Source organism: Physcomitrium patens, chromosome 20 (assembly GCF_059467195.1).
Source record: "Physcomitrium patens ecotype Gransden chromosome 20, ASM5946719v1, whole genome shotgun sequence".
NCBI classification, from domain to species: domain Eukaryota; kingdom Viridiplantae; phylum Streptophyta; class Bryopsida; order Funariales; family Funariaceae; genus Physcomitrium; species Physcomitrium patens.
In genome coordinates this window covers 15,134,371-15,149,087 of record NC_143429.1, presented here as the reverse complement: position 1 = coordinate 15,149,087, position 14,717 = coordinate 15,134,371, and positions in this window count along the sequence as shown.

Genomic DNA, 14,717 nt, shown 5'->3' with positions numbered 1-14,717 from the left:
ATTAACTACAAGATTATCTTTGCTTGCTATATGCCTAAATTCAGAATTCAAAGATTTAATATATGCAATCTATCTTAGCATAGTAATATCAAGGATGTTATAGTTGATAATCATTCCCAATAGTGGCAAAAAATCTGTTTTTACTATCACTGGTGCCCCTATTAAATAGTTTCTTTCATTTTTGTAGTTGTAACTATTTCCTATAGCTCTTGTTTCACTTGTGGATAGTTTCTTTGTCATTCACTTAATACTTTAGCTCCAAATCTAATAGCAAACCTATTACCTTCTTCATCATTTTGCCCTAAAGCCCAACCAACACCTATTGGACTAGTATCAATTGTAAGTATTACCGATTTGCCATCCTCATAACTTATCCTTTACAATACAAGTGCGGAAGATAATAATTGCTTTAGCTTTTGAATTATTTTTATGTACTTCTTCTCCCATTTAAATCTCTTTTCTTTTTGTAACAAACTATATAGAGGATTAGTTATATGTGCCTAATGAGGAATCTATACGCATTAAAATATGCAAGCTCTTAAAATCCTCCATATCTCTGTTTGTGAGCTACAAATATTCCTCATCTGTTATATAGCATCCATCTTATTAGGATTAGGTTTGCGACCAAACCATCCACACAAATGTCCCACAATAACAACTTTTTGAATTCTAAAGGTAGATTTAGCTCCTGATAGTGTCAAGTGAACTTTCTCAAGTCGAGATGAAATTTTATCACAGTCTAAAATATAATTAGATACAAATTTATGACATCCCTTCTGATCCATTGTTTCATTTTTTTCTTCTTTTAAATACACTTTTATTGGAATATCATCCAAGAAGGACATAGTCTTTTTTGGAATGAAATCACGAAGAACCTTATTCATTCCATTCATCATGTGAGCTATCAAATTTGTTGCTCCTTGTGGTAGTGTATTCATCTTAACCAATCCTAAAGGTGTCTTCATAGTAGTGATATCTTTGCTTCTTCAACTAGTTGAAATTGATCATATCAAGAATAAAGATTTCCAATAGAGTAAATAGCTCTACCAACAAATGTCTCACCAAATTTTCTAACAATTGGTCCAACCTTGGTATTTTTAATAGTCACTTGATTCAATGGTTGCATATCTTGAATAAACTGTAGTGTTCTATTTTTCTTTGGTATTGTAAACCAATGACTAGAATATGATGCAAATGATGGTTCTAGGATCTTCATTTGCATCTTTTCTTTTAAAAGCTCCACAAGTTTAGATAGATGCACTTTAGGCACCAAAATTGGTCTTAAATCCCAAAGAACATGCAAAACTATAAATATAATCATTGGTGCCACAATACTTGAATTGACACATCCAATTCCTAAGGGTTCAAAAGCAAAAGCCTTTCCATGCGTACTTAACATATTTTTAAATTCCATTTCTTCAATAGGTAATAGAAAATTTGTAGATCCTACTTTCAACTTATTAAGTGTAATCTTGGTAAACAAGTGGCCAATTTGTTTAGGATCCCGTAAGTCCTTTTCTTTCAAAGCTTGTAGAACTTAATGATTGGAATCACTAGGTAATGGTATAGCTATAAGTTTTATTTTCTTCTCCACAATTTTGTACCTAGTTTGAACTTTGACTTCATAATCTTGAAATGCTTGTATAGCTGAGTAGAGCTCTCTTGGATGTACTTGCACCACTTGATCTTCATTTCCTTATTCAACCTCTAAAAGTTCTTCAATAAAATCTTCTAAACTAGTCTCCATATATACACCTACTATCTTATCATCTCCATCAAGTACACCTACTCTTTTTAAGTCTTTTTCAAATTTTTGCACAACTTTTTTCTCCCACTTTGGTAGATCATTAAGTTGAGTATAGATAGCAAATCCATTATTAGATAATTCTACAACACATGTATAAAAGGTACTTTCTTTTTCATATAAAATTACCTTCTTTGATGTACCACTATATTCTCGGTCTATAATAGTACCTTGAAAAAATTTGTAAACTCTTCACTAATCCTTGGTAATAAATCACTTTGTAAATAATCCCAATTGCACTCATGGTTTGCAAGTACTGTTAGAAATTGCACTGCCCTCTTTTCATCTTGACTTTTAATATGGCATCATGATATAATACGACTAATAGGTAAAAGAGTGTGGAGATTATTATAATTTAGGAGATCTTAGTTCAAAGTATTAGAAAAAATTATCTTAGAAATATAGTTAATAGTCAAAGGGGTAAAAAAATTAAAAGGTACCAATGCTGCCTTTTAGAAAGGTGACTTCTACTTATTTTGTAGTACCATAAGTAAGGCAAATCAAAGTAGATTGGAAAAATAAATAATATAGGTATCTTTAAAAGAAAGTTAAGAATAAATTCTAGAAAAAAGATTACTTAGAAAAACTAGATATTGATACCCAAAGAGGGCCAGTTATGAATACGATTGAAATCAGACCCTGGGGCACAAAACCGAGTCTCGATAATGACTCCGCAATTCTTTTAGAGATTGAAGAGTGAGATTTGATAGCAGATTAAATAGGCTTTCTATGAGCATTAATTTTGGATGATTTGAAATTGATATGACTTTGTAAGAGCTTTGCAAAATCAAGGTTTGTTTCAGATGACTTGGATTTTATGAAATAAAATAGGGTTTAAGTTTTTGGTGATTTCAAGAGTTTTGTAATAGATCTACAAGTGAAATTTTGTAGATTTATGGTTATAAATGTGTTTAATATGTATCGTGAATTTGAGCTTGATCTAATGATTGAATTGAGGGATATTGAGGTATAAGTGGGTCAAGGTCTCAAAAAATAGAATTTTAGGTCTAGTGGAGATTTTTAAGCTTTCTTGCAATCTATTGGTTGGATTGGAGTGAAACTTACATGAAAAGATATTAGACTTGTTTTTCTATGTGTATGAGAATTTTGAGATCAATCGAATAGTGCAAAGAAGAGATATTGGCTCTAGAAGATTGGCATCAAGATTGGAGAAGGCGGCCGGCCAATACCCAAGCACATTTTTGAGGTTATTGTCAATTTGGTAACTCCGATCCTTTTCAATTTTTTTTGTGCATATTTTTAGCTTATATTTTGAGAAGTATGAAAAATTTGAATTAAGATCAATGGTTTATTCATTAATTATTGAGGTTTAAATCCGTTATAGGAATGTTTAGAGTTTGTATTAAGGTTTGATTTAGGGTTTAGGATTTGATTAGAGTTTGGTTCAGGATTTAGGGTTTAGGATTTGATTAGAGTTTGGTTCAAGATTTAGGATTTAGATTAGGCTTTGGTTTAGGATTTGGTTAGGATTTGATTTAGGATTTAGGATTTGTTAGGATTTGGATTAAGATTTGATTTAGGATTTAGGATTTAATTAGGATTTGGTTTAGGATTTAGGATTTGGATTAGGATTTGGTTTAGGATTTAGGATTTGGATTAGGATTTGGTTAGGATTTAATTTAAGATTTAGGGTTTGGTTTAGGGTTTGGTTAGGATTTGGTTTAAGATTAGGTTGGGGTTTGGTTTAAGGTTTGTTTAGAGTTTGATTTAAGGTTTAAGATTTAATTAATTTTGGCCTAAAGTTTGAATAAAGTCCAATAGGATTTTAATTAGGATTAAATTAAGATTGAATTGATATATATTTGAGAGATATTTGTAATCATTCTAATATTTTTTTAAGATTTCTTATTGTTTCTTTGAAATTTCTTTGAGCTTTCATTGAATTTGATTAAGCTTGTTTAGCATTATTGTAGTCCAATTAGAGTATTGTTAGTATTCTATTAGAATTAAGATTTTGTTATTACAATTTCTATTCTTTCTTCCACAGTCAGGTGCCCGAAGCATTCTCAAGCAAGACTTTATGTATTATGACAATGGGCACATGCTGATCCGTCATCCAAAACTTTGCTTTCCATCCTCACAGCTGTAATATATGGTTAACCAGGAATCACTAGGTATGAAGTAGTGTCTTGAATAAAAAAAAATTGTTCTATGGTTACATCTCTAACTTTTACCTTCACATTTGGATAAGCACTATAAAGATCTCATTGTGTATTATTTGCTGCCCAAATCATCCAACCATGGTTAATATCAATGGGCTACCTTCTACGTTTGTAGACTTCTTTTGACATAATATTAATTTCACATCCATGGTCAATGAGAGCAATTACTGATTCTATCAAGTCTTCCATTTTTACTAAAGTCTCTATGGTGGCTCTGGCCCAATGTCCCTTGGTATAGTGTCCAGGGCCTTTGTCATCATCCTTGTATTCATCCAAATCAAATTATACCTTTTTATTGGTATAACATTCTGTCAATTCATGTTCCTCTTTTTTAGTGAAGATTGTATCCAAAGCATTAGATATAGCAAATTCTCTTGTCAACTGCTTCTTTTGCTTAATGGTGTCAATGATGACATCATGAAACTCTCTCTTTGCAATGCCCAAAATTTTTCATAAAATAAATTCAATTTTGGTATTTAATATTCTTTTTTCTAATACTCTTTTCAAATCTATGGCTGCCTTAATATCTGATTGTAGCTTATAAATAACATGCTTACTCTTTCCTTTGTCTTTATCAACTTCCATCCTTTCTTCTCATTTCTCTTTTGGCAGTGGTGCATTTTCAAGGTCGATGTTGATGGCTCAGCCCTAGATGGTCTATTAGCCTATAGTATAGGTATTTCTTTATTTTGTGTCATTTCTGCATATCTTTGAGATCTCTTTTTGTTGGTTGGCTCTTCAAAATTTTCTTCTATTTTATTTCTTCTCCTTTTTACTTCCATTAGAACTTCATGTTGGAATTTTGCCAAATAAGCATGTACAGACATAGTATCTACAGAGTCATCCCATCCTGTGGCATTTCTAATTATTGTGGCTGTATTAAGTAATTCTTGCCTTGTTATTTTTCCTTTATTCATGTTGGTAATAGCATGATTTTATAGATCCCCTGTGTTTACATACTTATCAAAAATATCCTCTTTCTTTCTTACAACCTCAATGCCATAAGTAATAGCCTATTTTGATGTCAAGGACAAGAACTCGATGAAAAAACAATCGAGACAAGTGAGCCTTCACTCAAAGAAAGGTAACAAAATATAAATAAATAAGTATGTATATTGAAAGAGAAACTAGAATGGCTATTGCCAAAAGACAAGAAAACTAGAGACCCTTGACACTAGACTAGAAGCAAGAAAGGATTTGACAAGAGTAAAGAAGGCTTCACTCTTGTCCTTATATATACTATCTAACTAGGGGCTACGTGGCGATGTTCTATAAGACCTCCAATATGTGTTGACTTTGTAGGACACATGCCTTGACTTACAAGGCAAGTTTTTCTACGTGTGGGCCACATAGTTAGCTTGATCTTCAAGCTAACAACATGTGTGGCACATGGCCAACTTGTTGACCACGTTTCTAATCCAAAAAGTCAATTAAAGATACCTATGAAGTCAAAGCAACATCTATGAAGCTTCTAGGAAGCTTCCATATTAAATATTATAGAATTAACTTACTTTTATCTACTTGTATATGTAATTACTAACTTATATGAATATGTCTGTGACATTATCCCCCCTTCTAGGAACGAGTTCGACGAGGAGCAGTCATCATATGTTGAAGAAATCTATGATGTGACAAATTATATTCACCACGTACTCCGATCTTTGTTCTCTTCGAAGATGATTGATAGGATCTCTCAACCATTCGTAGTATCCCATACCAGGGCAAGAAGACTACCCAGCTATTTGATCATTGTTGAGGCCTTCATAACTTTCTTCGAATAGAACATTTGGAACACCATCAGGAGTTGTTCCTACCTCTAGCAAAATCAACAAACATGGGGAGTCCCTTCCCAAATCATGATACCAAATGCATTGTATCTCGCCATCTATTCGAGGAAGAACATGTCGTTCTTGAAGATCTTCATCTCGATTGCGTCGTCTTGAAGCTTGTGATAATCGTAATATCTCGTTCGGCAGGTTAGCAAATGAAGGCTCTTGAGTCGAATCCACTAGTTGTTGGTTCTCCAACTCCTGAACATCACAACTACAAAGAAGCTACGAAGAAGGATTGCAAGTAGAATATTATCTTGCATAGATGTTGTTTCTTTTATAAAGAAGGTTTTCATCTTGATTTTGATGGATGTCGTCGATGAAAAGTCTCCACCGCCTATGCTGCATTTGCAAGATTCTTTATTGGCTCCCATCTCCGTTCATTAATACCATATCCGCACCAATGGAGAAGATACTCCAATTTATTTTGACGCCGCCTTGAATCTAAGACTTTTTTTACTTCAAACTCTTTATTATTGTCTACTTCTATAGGAGGAGATAGAGCTTGTTGTCTTCTTGGTATGTCTACTGACTTGTATGGTTCAAGAAGAGATACGTAGAATACTGGATGGATTTTCATTGACTCTGGTAGATATAAACGATATGCAACGGGATTGATTTGTGCAGAAATAGAAAATGGTCCCAGCCTTCGATAGTCCAACTTGTCACAAGGATGAGTGGTCTTGATATTGCGACGAAGTAGCCATACCTTATCACTCAAGAAGAATGGTAGTTGTTCCTTTCAATAGACATCCGCATTGACCTTTTGTTGTTCTTGGGCCTAATAGGGATTCGGGAGGCCCCGATCCAAAATGTAGCTTTGATAAATGAATCGCCAAATCTTTCCCAGCAGGATTATCAACTTTTGAAAAGTCAAAAGTATCAAGTCATGGATGATAATCATAATTAGCAAAGAAAGGTGTTTGTTTTGTAGAAGAATGTACCATGTTATTGTAAGCAAACTCTGCCAATGGCAAAAGAGTTGTCCAATCATCTTGTTGGTAGTTAATTGTACATCTTAAATATTGCTCCAAAACCTGATTAACACGCTCTATTTGTCCATCATTTTGAGGATGGAATGCCGAAGATAGTTTTATATCCACTTTTAGGATCTTGAAAAGAGTCCGCCAAAAGCTTGATACAAATTGAGTTCCCCTATCTGATATAATATCCTTGGATAATCTATGATAGCGATAGATATTGTCAAGAAAGAGCTTAGCTGTTTCTTCACTTGTGATAGATTTTTTATATGATACAAAATGTGCCATCTTGGTAAAACGATGTCGTGTTGTAACACAAATATACCGTGAAAATATAAAAAAGGGGACTTTTATTAATATTCAGTTACCTCGAATATTGGGAGCAATGACCAACTCCAGTGCAAATACTGAGTGGTTAGGTTTAGTCACCCTGTTACAGTCAGCCGGGGCATACTGAAATGCTCCATTTGATTCCAATATCGGGAGTCAGCAGGAAGGGAAAGGACCAATTCACGCGACGGATGAGCCTGGTTCGAAGAGCCAATTGGATCCAATTTTGAGAATCCAATCCGGGTCCTCTTACCCAATATGAGACCTGAATTGGTCGGGCAACCCAATGAAGATCCGAGTACGGGGTTTCGATTCTGTTTCAGGCTGTCCTATTCTCTGTGCCGTTTCAAGGAACGTTATTTTCGGTAAATAGATTTCTTAAAGGTAAAAATGGAAGAGGAAGCTTTGACGGCGGGAGCCAATTTCAGATCTAAGCTCTGACGATGGGAGCCAATTTTGGATCCAAGACGGAAGATTGAAGAAATTCAGAGGATAAGGTTAGGGGGAGAATAAGTTTTTGAGAGGTTTTTTTTTTATTTTTATTTTTTTATTTTTTTTTCAGTTTAGGAGGGGGGGGGTTTTGGATCAAGGAGCGAGCTTCAAGCTTTTTCAAGGTTACTAGTTCGGTTTCATTGGAGGTTTTTGAAGATCAAGGAGATTGGAGAGGAGCTTCATGCTTCGAGTCGGGGAAGAAAAGACGGAGAATTGGATTTTTCTTCTTCATAGAGTTTTGGGAAGACTGAGGCAATCGTTGCTGAAGTCAGTGTTGTAATGGTGAATCGGGATTTTTTAATGAAGTGGGTTTGATTACTCTTGACTGTTTTGTAAAATCGAGTTACGTCTGTAATTGAAGGATTAAAAGGGTGTCTATAGGATTGAGTATGCGGAGTGAATGAAATTTATTGGTTTAATTTAACAAGACAGTCAGTGGATACAAGATCGTAAGTACAAAGCGGTATCGAAGATTAGCAGATTGAGTTGTTCGGGGTTCTCTGTAACGTCTAGAGACCTACTGGCTGGGGCAAAAAGGATTTCGACAAGCAGTCGAAGGGCATCCGTATAGATTTACGGTGTATTCTTGCAGTCGTTTATATTCCAGCAGTCAAAAACTGATAGACTGCTTGACTATTAGCGAATCTCCATATTACCTTCTACAGCCAGACGCCCGGCGCGTTCTCGAGCAAGAAAGCACATAATACGACAACGATCTACTATCATGAATATAGAATCATAAGAACCTGAGATCAAAAGATCCATGATGAAGTCCATAGAAACAGAAGACCATAGTTGTTCTGGAATGGATAATAGTTGAAGAAGTCCAAAAGGTCGATGACGAGGAGTTTTTGATCTTGAGCAAACATTATATGATTGTACAAAATCTTTGACTGCCTTCCACATTTGAGGCCATCAAAAATCTCTAGATATCAGCTCCAAAGTCTTATTATATCCAAAATGTCTTGCTGTTGGGACGTCGTGACGAGCTTGAAGAACACGTTGTCGTGTTGTGATTCGGCTACTATATGAAAATAATGTAATTATGTATTTAATATATAATTTATTAAGTAACATGGTGAGAGCCATGTTAGTAGATTTTAGTTGGTTGTAGAATATAATTTGATTATTACTTTGAGAAGAGGGTGTTTAAAAAGATTACTATAGAATTTGTATAACTTTAATTTTCTTTTTGATAGTGGCTTTTAAGATTGGTTTTGGTTGATAGTAACTTCTAAATATTTAGAGTCACCTTTGTTAGACATTGGTGACATTTAAAAACTTATTTTGGTTCTTTTATTTGGTGTTTAGAGCATACATTATGTAAATCTTATAAGAAAAAGGATTGAAGAAAGATTTTGGTAGCAAAGGGAGTAATTAGGGCACCAATATAGATGAATGGAGATGAATGATGAAAATCTCCATTCCTATTGGTCAAAAATCATGACCAATGGGCTTTGAGGAGGCTGCCCGTGGCCATATTAGGGATTAGAGTTAGTTTCTCGAGGCCATTCGAACATCGAAGGCTAGGGTCAGAAGGTTTAGGTTTTTGGTTAAGGTTTTGGTGCAAGTTTTGTATCATTTGGGGTTTTTATGAAGAAGTTATAGGCGCTCAAAGTTAAGGTGTTAGTTTTGGACCTACTGTCACTCTTTTGGGCATAACGCACGCGTACAGATGGCAATTGAGGATCAGCGAACGCGACTGGAAAGAACACTTTTGCGGCTATACTTTTCTCATACATTTTACTGGATTCCAAGTTGGCATGAAGGAGTTATTGGATTTTGAAGTCAGCACATGCAATCTAAGGGTAGTAAGTAAACCGATTTACTAGTGTTTGTCTCTTGAGCTATATCTTGAGCAATTTTGTGAGGTTTTGGCTCAAAATTTCAAGGAATGTGTAATTTCATGTTAGTAAACTTTGTGCATTAGTTTTATGACATTTAAAGTTCGGATTTTTGAGATATAAGGAAAATAGTTATCGGGTGCTTGTAAATTAGGGTTTGGAGTGTCTGCTAGGGTTTCTTAGATGCTAGAAGATCGGGAGTGAATTTGCAGTTGGTTTTTTTTGTGGTACAAGTTAAGGATAAATTCTACCTATTTTGTAAATTTGATACAAACTGAACGGTTCGATCAATAGTTATGATTTTTTAAAGTTCGGGGCGAGAAAACCCTTCGCGGAAAAAATATGTTTTGAAGGGATTTTGTTATATTTGGAGTTTTATACAAAAATAAAGGAGTTTTTGGAAGCTAAGAAAAGAATCATATAAAGGTTTAAGGTACACTCTCTATGGCTAAATACCTAGTGTATTCTCAGATAGCAAATCACGCCATACGACAACGTAAACGTGCTTCTCCTTCTGGAACATATAGGCGTCCTTTGAAATAGAGTAGGTTGTTCTTGAATTCAAATTTAGATGGATCATGAGATTTAGAAGAATTATTCTTGATATCATGAACAAGAGGATCTGAAGACATACTTAACTGGACTTACTTAAGAAAAGTTAAATCAACAGTCAATGTTGATTTTATTGCTCAAAGATGAAATTGCTTCGGCTTCAAGAGAACCATTCTTTGTTGCTCAAAAGCTGCATCTCTTTCTTTTGGTGTAAGATAAGAACGTCTAGACAAGGCATTGGACAAACCTTATTTTTTTCTTGACTGATAACTGATAATGAACTCGAATCTTCATAAAGACATGCTCCAACGAGCTTGACGACGATTTAATACACGTGCTGACATAAAATATTCAAGGTTCTTGTGATCTGTATATACGCTGACTGGATTGGAAGTGCCTTCTAAAAAATGACACCATTCTTGAAAAGAATCCATAATTGTAAGAAGTTCTTTGTCATAAATCTCATAATTGATTTCTGCTATTGAGAATTTTTTTGAATGAAAGGCTACTAGATGAAGTTTGTCATCTGTTCCCATTTGTGATAAAACCGCACCTACAGCAAAGTCTGATGCATCTGTTTCCATAAAGAATGCTTTGGAAAAATCAACACGATACAAGATTGATGCAGAAACAAATGCTATCTTCAAAGATTCAAAAGCAACTTCCGCTTCTTAATTCCATTAGAGTTTGTCTTTACAAGTCAAATGTGTAAGTGGAGCTGCAACTTGAGAGAAGTCCTTGATGAAGATTCGATAGTAGTTGACAAATTCCAAAAAACATTGGATATCTCTTACCATTTTTGGGATCTTTCAACCTATAATACTTTGAGTTTTTTTAGGATCTATCATAAGTCCATCATTTGAAATAATGTAACCTAAGAAATTGACTTGAATAGTATAGAATACACACTTTTCTATCTTGGCATAAAGTCCTACATATCTTAATTTTTGTAACACATGACGAATATGAAGTTCATGTTCTTTTGGATTCTTAGAATAGATCGAAATGTCGTCTAGATAACAAACCACAGAATCGTCCAAAAACTCTCGAAAAACATCATGCATTAGATGTTGAAAAGTTGCTGGTGCATTTGTAAGTCCAAAAGGCATGACGTTGTATTCAAAATGTCTATACCTAGTTCAAAACGTAGTCTTCCATTCATCTCCTTCTTTGATGCGTACTAGATTGTATGCTCCCCGAAGATCTATTTTTGTATAGATCTTAGCTTGATTCAACTGATCAAGAAGTCCAGATATTAAAGGTAGTGGATACCTGTTCTTGATGGTAATCTTGTTGAGTCCTCGATAATCAACATACATCCGCAATGATCCATCTTTTTTCTTCACAAATAAAATTGGAGCTTGTGCCAGAGATTTAGAATGGTGTATGAAATTCTTAACTAGATTTTCTTCAATATACTCCTTGAGTTCAGTCAACTCATTTTGTGATAAACTGTAGATTGGTCTGAATGGCAATTGTGCTTCTTCTTGAAGGTCAATTGAGCAATGATGGGGACGATGTTCTGGGAGTGTATCTACATTCTTTTTTTCGAATATATTTTAAAATTCTTGATATTGGCTTGAAATGCCACTTGAAGTCTTTTCACCAGTAGGAACAAGTGTGGCATAAATAATATATGGTGATTCTTTCATAGCAGCATGCAAGAAAGCTTTTGCACCTATAAATACGAGTTTAAATGATCTGGACTTATGTCTCTCTACTTGATTAGCTACACTATTAGTTATACTTTTAGAGAAAGTAAGAATTTGAGAAATCCAATCTATTTGAGGGTTGTATTTTTCTAACCACGATAAATCTAAAATGACAGGATTAGAGGAAGATCTAATGATATTAAATACTACAAAACTATTATGACCATTGATTATTACTTCTATAGGAAGGATTTCGAGAGTAATATCTCTAGAAGACAATGGACGACCATCTATGACTTCTACATAAATAGGTTTAGTTTTCTTTACTAAAGATATGCTATGTCTTTTAGTAAATTCTTCATCTAAAAAACACGCCGAGGCTCCCGAATCTAACCAGGCAGAGACTTTGTAATGTTTAGGTCCTAAAATAATATTTAATGTAAAATAAGGAAAGGGCTCTGAGGAGAGAATAGGACCTTTACTAGATGTTGTGCAAGGTTCCAGCCGCACGGTCCCTATTGTAGCTGGACAAACTCGTTTTCTGATAAATTGTCTTCTTTCATAGCCATACTCCTCATTTTGTAATTGCGTCGTTTCTTTGCACAATATTGAGTAGTGTGCTTTGGTTCTCCACAATATAAACATAATCTTTCTTGACGACGACGAGTCTTTTCTTACTCAGTAAGAGGTTTGAAAAGTACTGCATCAATTTGCATATCCTCTACTTTTGAATGTATGTGTTGAAGAGGTGTTGGTGTTGCCATTGAATTATAGTAATGTTGAGGTCCACTTGTACGGTTCTCAGATCGAAATTCAAAAAGGTGATTGTCGTACTTCACAGCAAAGTCAATTGCTTGACTCAATGTTTGAGGATCTGGTAAGTTGAGCATTAATTTTTTTACCTCATATTGTAATCCGTAGAGAAATTGGCTAATAAGTGCAGCATCATCCCACTTGATATCAGTTGCAAGTTATCGAAATTGTGAAGCATATAACGTTACAGATTGATTGCCTTGTCGTAAAATACAGATCTTATTGGTTGCAACATGAATTGCATCATATTTTCCATACATGGATCGAAACTCCGCCAAAAAAGTCTCTAGATTATCCAATATTGGATCTCGTCGTTCAAGAAAAGATAAAAACCACGATAGTACTGAACTTGAAAGAATCGTATCAATGAATCTAACTTGTGATCCTGGAGTTGGATAACTTTGGGGTTGAAGTTCAATCACAAGTTGCACTTAATTGATAAATCCTCGAAACTTGGATCTGGTGCCATCAAAATTCTTGGGTAGGGTAATTCTTGGTTCTCTAACATTTGAAGGGCGTTCCACCATAGGAAAAAAGACATGGTTTGGTGCAGATGTTGAAGCAGTTCCAACCATTTCTATATCTACACTTCCTGCCAATCTTGTTGCTCCTTGTGGTGGTAAATTGAGTTGATGCATTGCAAGCATTAACTCCCTCAATTGCTCTTGCATTTGTGCCATTGCACTCTTCATTTCAAGAAGTTCTGCCATGATAACACTTAGACGAGGGAAGATGTCTAATATCACTCAAGATAAATAGAAGAGAGGACTTGTGGACAAAGAAAATATTAAGGACAATATCAGTTTAGAAGAAGGTAATCTGAAACTTCTAATACGCTTATATCTTATCAAAGAAAAGGGGTAATCCACTCTTAATCAAGATTAGACAAAGCTCTGATATTGTAGGTGTACTTTTGTCAATCTGTCAAGGATAAGAACTCGATGAAAAAATAATCCAGACAAGTGAGCCTTCACTCAAAGAAAGGTAACAAAATATAAATAAATAAGTATGTATATTAAAAGAGAAACTAGAATGGCTATTGCCAAAAGACAAGAAAACTAGAGACCCTTGAAACTAAACTAGAAGCAAGAAAGGAGTTGACAAGAGTGAAGAAGGCTTCACTCTTGTCCTTATATATACTATCTAACTAAGGGCTACGTTGTCGTATTACGTGCTTTCCTGCTCGAGAACGCGCTGAGCGTTTGGTTATAGAAGGTAGTATGGAGATTTGCTAATAGTCAAGCAGTCTATCAGTTTTTGACTGCTGGAATATAAACGACTGCAAGAATACATCGTAAATCTATACGGATGCCCTTCGACTGCTTGTCGAAGGCCTTTTTGCCCCAACCGGTAGGTCTCTAGACGTTACAGAGAACCTCGAACAACCCAATCTGCTAATCTTCGATACCGCTTTGTACTTATGATCTTGTATCCACTGACTATCTTGTTAGATTAACCCAATAAATTTCATTCACTCCGCATACTCAATCCTATAGACACCCTTTTAATTCTTCAATCACAAACGTACCTCGATTTCATAAAACAGTTCAGAGTAATCAAACCTACTTCATTAAAAATCTCGATTCACCATTACAACACTGACTTCAGCAACGATTGCCTCAGTCTTCCCAAAACCCCATGAAGAAGAAAAACCCAATTCTCCGTCTTTTCTTCCCCGACCTGAAGCATGAAGCTCCTCTCCAATCCCCTTGATCTTCAAAAACCTCCAATAAAACTGAACTAGTAACCTTGAAAAAGCTTGAAGCTAGCTCCTCGATCAAAAAAAATCCCCCCAAAAACTTATTCTCCTCCTAACCTTATCCTCTGAATTTCTTCAATCTTCCATCTTGGATCCGGAATTGGCTCCCACAGTCAGAGCTTAGATCCAAAATTGGCTCCCGCTATCAGAGCTTTTTCCTCTGTTTTTACCTTTAAGAGATCCATTTACCGAAAACAACGTTCCCTGAAACGGCACAGAGAATAGGTGTCAAGGACAAAGACTCGATGAGGGAAAATATACACAAAAAGGCTATCTCGATATAATAAGTCAAAATATAAATAAGGAGGTATATTAAAAGGAAACTGGAATGGCTATTGCCACAAGACAAGAAACTAAAGACTCTTGAACCTGGACTAGAAGCAAGAAAGGAGTTGACAAGAGTGAAGAAGCCTTCACTCTTGTCTCTATATATACTATCTAACTAGGGGCTACATGGCGACGTTCTATAGGACCTCCAA